This window comes from Vombatus ursinus, unplaced genomic scaffold, assembly GCF_900497805.2.
Source record: "Vombatus ursinus unplaced genomic scaffold, bare-nosed wombat genome assembly UNPS02014818.1, whole genome shotgun sequence".
Classification (NCBI taxonomy): domain Eukaryota; kingdom Metazoa; phylum Chordata; class Mammalia; order Diprotodontia; family Vombatidae; genus Vombatus; species Vombatus ursinus.
In genome coordinates, this window is record NW_020954596.1 from 2,752,946 (window position 1) to 2,759,463 (window position 6,518).

The following is a 6,518-nucleotide window of genomic DNA, read 5'->3' on the forward strand; positions in this document are numbered from 1 at the left end:
TTTCTGTTGTACACATCTAACTTCTAACCTGAATTCTCTTTGGAACCTCTTGACCACATTCCCTATCCTCAGTGACCTCTCTCTGATCTTACATTATTAGTATCACTTTTCCTCAATCCTAGGCATAGAAATCTCCCATCCCCAAATGCTCAGGATTCAAAGAGATTTAATGGGTTATCTGGAAAGTGGCTATCAGTGGGATTCTTATTGGATTCCACTGAATCTTCCTTCTGTGAGCAGAAAGGGGAGTAAGCAAACACCACTGGATCGATCCATTAAGAGATCATTGATCACTACCTGGAAAGTGGGTATTTGATAGAATACACACGACCCTGTTCTTGGTCCTTTGTTATCCAACATTTTTTTTTTTTAATCAGTAACCAGGATGAAGGCTTAAATGAAATGCTCGTGAAATTTCAAGGAGAAAATGCTAGTATCATGTGCATGAGATTGTTAGAGAAAATGGGTTTGGGGAGGGAAGGGGGACATACAAGTCTGTAGGGAGAGTTCTAAACCAGCGTTCAGATTCATTAGACAAAAAAATTAGGATCCAAGGGGCAGCTAGATAGCACAGTGGATAGAGCACCAGCCCTGGAGTCAGGAGGACCTGAGTTCAAAGCTAGTGTCCTCAGACACTAGCTGTGTGACGCTGGGCAAGTCACTTAACCCCAATTGCCTTAAAAAAAAATTAGGATCCAGAAAGATCTCAACAGATTAGAAGGTGGTCCAAATTCAATGGCATGGAAAGGGGCTGGAGTGGGGGTGGGGGTGGTGGAATGTCTAATATAGGGAAGATCAAATAAGCCTGTTCAGTTTGATCATTGGAGTATTCTAATTACATTTTAATTTGTCTCCTCTTCCTTTCTCTTCTCTCTTAAATCTGTCCTCCATACAGTTAATACGTTGATATTCCATAATACGTCTGACCATGTCACTCCTCTGGCCAAAAAGTTTCAGTGGTTCCCCATTGTCCTTGCTCCTCTGATATTTAAAGTCCTTCCCAAGGGGCAGCTAGGTGGCGCAGTGGATAGAGCACTGGCCCTCAAGTCAGGAGGGCCCGAGTTCAAATCCGGCCTCAGACCAAACACTTGACACTTACTAGCTGTGTGACTCTGGGCAAGTCACTTAACCCCAATTGCCTAAAAAAAAAAAAAAAGTCCTTCCCAAGCCGTGCCTCAGTTTCCTCTGCAACATTAAGGGGTGGGTGGAGAAAGAATCAGACTCAATGGCTTTGAAGATTTCTTCTAGTCTTAAATCTGTGATCCTATGACCCTGGGGTATCCAGGGTGACCCATGAAGGATGAGCCAGCTAATCAAGAAGAAAGCCAGGTCGGACAATGTCATAAAATCCACAGGAAAGACTAAGGGAGTGTGAGTGTCAAACACTGTTAAGAGGGCAAGCAAAATGGAATGTTCCATTAAGAGCTCCCTGATGATCTTAAAAAGGAGTTTCAGGATAGTGTCACAGTCAGAAGCCAGAGAGCAAGAGAAGTGAGCAGGAGGTGAGTAAGTAACCAGACACCTTTAGGATTTTGGTTGTCAAAGAGGGGGCAGGAGGTGAAGGGAGAGATGATTTCTAAGGCCCTTTCTAGCTCTACTATGTTGAATATCGTGTCTGATTCTGGACAGATTCTAGGAGGGATGGATGGCAGCTATCTAGGGGAGAAAGACCCAAGGGGGCAAGGAACTCTCATGCAGAGGAGACAATGTGGGGAGTCTGTTCAGTCAGAACTGAGGAGTAGAGGAGCACAGAAGAGGCACCCTATAAGGAGATGCTGCACAGCCTTCCAGATTACAGCTGGTGACCAGGGGCTGGGAAGCCTGGTTAGAATTAGTGGAAGCTTGGAGAAGGGGGCCAGGAGGTTAGACAATAATGACTGAAGTTTGGAAAGCTAGAAGAGTGAGGGCCAGGGCTTGGTGAGATGAGGAGTAATCCTCTAGGCCCAGAGCATGGCAGCATCTCAGAGGCAGTCTGTGATGTGTGATGTCTGATACCTGTATGTGTAGCCTTGAAGCAATTGATCCCTCTGTCCTCTTACCTCACCTGCTTTTCACCAGCCTTCCAGCCTGTGTAAAAGAGGAAATGCAGTCCCATGACTTGTTTAGACAGCCTCAGAAACCCCTACACTGGGAGGTGGTCCCAAGGACCTGGATCCTCCCTGCTCTCCACACTATTCAGCCTCTAAAGCAACTCACTGTCTCTCTTTCTCGCTCTCTCTCTCTTTTAATTTTCACATTAGTTATGTTGTAAAGAAGTCTATGAAAGTTAGTCATCGCACAACATGGCTGTTACTGTGTACAATGTTCTTCTGGTTCTGCTCACTTCACTCAGCATCAGTCCATACCAGTCTTTCCAGGTTTTTCTGAGGTCTGCCTGCTCATCATTTCTCATAGCCAATGTTATTTCATTGCATTCATTTACCACAACTTGTTCAGCCATTCCTCAATTGATGGGCATCCCCTCAATTTTCAATTCTTTGCCACCACAGAACTGCTATAAATATTTTTGTATATGTGGGTCTTTTTCCCATTTTTAAGATCTCTTTGGGATACAGCCCTAGAAGTGGTATTGCTGGGTCAAAGGGTATGTACATGTTTATAGCACTTTGGGCTATAGTTCTAAGTTGCTTTCCAAAATGGTTGGATCATTTCACAACTCCACCAACAATGCATTAATGTTCCAATTTTCCCACATCTTCCCCAACATTAATCATTTTCCTGTTTTGTCGTGTTAGCCAACCTGATAGGTGTGATAGGTATGATGTGGTACCTCAAAGTTGTTTTAATTTGCATTTCTTTAATCAATAGTAATTTAGAACATTTTTCGTATGATTATAGATAGCTTTAATTCCTTCATCTGAAAACTGCCTGTTCATATCCTTTGACCATTTATCAATTGGGGAATAGAGCACCTGTCTTGTTCATCCTTTGTTCTCTATTCCCATTGGCATCACCTTAGCTCAGCTCTTCATTACTATCCAAATGGACTAAATGGCCTGATTACCTGATCTCTTCTACTGTCTCACAAAGGCAAAGTGACAGTGTGCTCAATTCAGGAAGGGCCTGCACCAGACCAGCCTATGGCTATATGGACAGAACTGGGCTTCATGACCTCAGTTCCCTGGGTAAAAGCAGGATGCACAATTGCATGCCAGGGGTAGGAAGGAAGAGGGTCAGAGCAGAGGGGTAAGAGGCACCTGGTAGAGAGGCAGCAGCACCTAGAATCCAGGTCCAGGAAGACTGACCCCAATGCCTGGGGTTTGGATGGGATGGGGGTGGGGAGCACTTGGTGTCATTGCCAGAGTCCCTCCTTTCATCCTTCAGAGGAAGGACAGCCCTGAATCTGGAAGGGCCAGGGAGTCCAAGACAAGATTGTTTTTCCTTGTTGCTACACCATGAGCTTATCTCCTGTCTTTCCCCTGTTCTAAAACTAACCATACCTCCTTTTACCTACTAAAGAAAGTACAGATCCTGGGCCCCCACATCTCTGAGCTCTGGGTCTGCCCCGAGAAAGCCCCTACTTTCTTCCTGAGGCCTGATTGCACTAAGTGATGCTGGGTAGTATCTTCCTCCATGCTAACTCACCCAGTGTTTCCATTAACCTTTGGGGGCCCTCAGGATACTGGCACAGGTCCATCATTCCCCTCTTAGAATTCCAGACACAGCCAAGCACTAATCTGCATTAAGATACAGTAATGAAGAGCCAGGCATGAGGAGGGATAGATGCTGGCCAATTTGTACATGATTCTCCTCCTGTCTCCCTTCTTTTCATTTCCCACTTTGCCCTTTTGCTTGGTTCCTTCTCAGGAGGCCATCTCCCTACCCCTGTCCATCTCCCCCATGTTGTAGAGGTCAAAAGTCAGCTGCCCAGTTCTTTCCTCATTCTACTATTTGGGGTGGAGTGGGAGGGCTAAGGCAGGCTCCTCTGCCCTTCCAATCCTTACCCTAAGACCTCAAGAAGCCTCACATGTTTCAGTATATCATTTCTACACACCCCCCTATTTCCCTCCAAGAGGTCCAAAACCCCAGCCAACTCTGCCCCTGTACTTCCTCCATGGACATCCCCAGGACTGGGCACTTAGGAGGAATGGAGAGATGGGGTGGAGAAGATCCCAACTGTGGGGCCTCGTAAGTCCCTGTGATGCAACTGTGGGTGGGATTACCTGTTTCGTTGGATGGGAGTGTGGTATCCCTGAAACCTCTATGTAAAGGGGTCTTTGGAGGAAAGGCCTCTTCTGATCCAGCCAGATGACAGGAACATAGATTTAAAGTTGTAAACGACCTGAGAGGTCATCTTATGCAACTCCCTTTCCTTTTACAACTTAGAGGAAACAGACTCAAAGCAATTTGTCCAAGGTCACACAATTAATTAACGAAAGCCATGGGATTTGAACCTAGGCCCTCTGATGTCCAAATCCATTGCACCTCACTAATGTGGCTCATCTGTCCTCCCTCCCTCTCTCCCATTCATGAGCTCAGTCCCACTAGAGTCTGGGGAATTAAAAACCAGGGGCCCACACCTAGCTCTGGCCAAAGGAGTAAGACTGCCTGTCTAAGAAACATTCATCCCCCCTGAGGGCCAGCCTCTGGGTCATGAGAGGAATCTGACAGGTTTAGATAGCCCTTCTCAGAGGTATGGCCCGGGACTGAACAGGAATGAGCTTTCAGGACTTAGAGCTAGTCGCCTGATAACTGAACGGGAAGGCATAGACCAGAGTATGAACAGGGCCAGGGGAGTCAAGGAGAGAGTGCCTCTGTCCACATTACCCATGGAAAACCAGAACCTAGAACCTTCCCAGGCTTGGGATGGGGAATGCCCAGACCACTCCCACTACCCTAGCCTAGAGACTAACATTCACAGTAGAGAGAGACACTTTAGTCTAATTCCTCATTTCAATTAAAAAGAAAAAATTCCTCCTTGTTTTCCCAGAGAAGTGAGGCTCAGAGAAAGACAATGACTTGACCAAGGTCACACAGTCACTCAGAAGTAGTACTAGGACCAGAATCCAGAATCTCAGGTCTGCTGACTTCCAATGCAGGACTCTTTCCTGCACCAGGATTTTCTGTCATTCTCCATTACTGGTGAAATCAAATATGCTGCTTGGACGAGAGGAGCTCAAAAAAAACCCCAAAAAACCAACCCTCAAAAAAGCTCAAAACAAAAACCCATGATTCCCCAAGGTCTTATTAGCCCAGGGTGAGTTTATCAGCTGCTGGCCATCAGCAGGCCCCAAGCAAAGAGTTAGCACAATGGAGGACAAAAGACTTCTAATTGGGAGGGAAGAGAAAGTATGAGACCATGATGCTGAACCTCCTTCAGAAAGCCCTGTCCAGGTTGCCCAGAAGGGCTCAGGCCTGGTCCTCACCTTTATCTCCGCTGTATGGAGCTCACTGTGACCTTTTAAATAGGAACACAAGGGGCAGCTGGGTGGTACAGTGGATAGAGCACCGGCCCTGAAGTTAGGAGAACTTGAGTTCAAATCCAGCCTCACACCAAACACTGTACACTTACTAGCTGTGTGATCCTGGGCAAGTCACTTAACCCCATTTGCCATAAATAAATAAAATAAAATAGGAAGACAGAGGGATGATGCATTGGAAGGAACACTAAACTGGGAATCAAGAGATCTTTCTCTTGATAGTCCTGGCTCTGCTGTGTGTCTTTAGGTAAGTCCATGGCCCTCTCTGGGCCCCAATTTCCTGAAGGCTGGACTAGATGACCCTGAAGGCCCCTTCCAGCTTTGATACTCTGGGTCAGCCTGGAAGATAAGACTGGCAGAGATTAGGCTCCAGGCCCAGGATCAGGGACTGACTGTGCTGCATAGGAAGGAGCTTATTTCCTGAACCATAAGTCTGGAAAGCTTATCTTGGCTAGGGAGTCCAGGGCCCAGGTCTCTAGGCTCAGGCTCTGTCTCTGGGGTCCTAAAGGGTAAGGGTCACAGTGGGTATTGGTCTTCCCTGGGATGTCCAGGGTAGGGAGCAGGGAAGGGGAAAGCTGGACTCCTGGGTGCGGTGGAAGAGAAGCTCAGCAGGACCAGGGCCATGGTGGGGTGGGGAGCCCTGAGGGTTACAGGAGGAGGGCTAACATCTCCTGGAGCTTGGAATCTGCCTTGAGACCTCAGCCTGCCATTCAGCTCAATGGCTGAGAGGGGAAAGAAGCCCTCTCCTCCCCCTCTCCCTGCAGCACCCAGCCTTTCCATTGCTGTTTCAGGGAAAATGATCTGGAGGGAGCTAGAAGGGGCTGGAGGAACCCTCCCTGAATCCCTGGGTCCATCCTGATGGCCTGACTGCATCCCTCTCTTTCCCATTTTCCTCCAAGGCAAGTGAAGCCCCTGGAGGCATTCCCTTCCACTTTCACTCCTTCCCCTTCTCCCTGTCCACATCCCCTGCTGGCCCTGCCCATGCTGATGCACTCATTAGGCGCATGATTCCCTGCTGCATGTTAATGCCATGTTCCCAGGCCTCCCCAGTGGCCAGGGCTGGGGGCTGAGGGCTGGTGGGTCAGCAAAGTTGTCAAC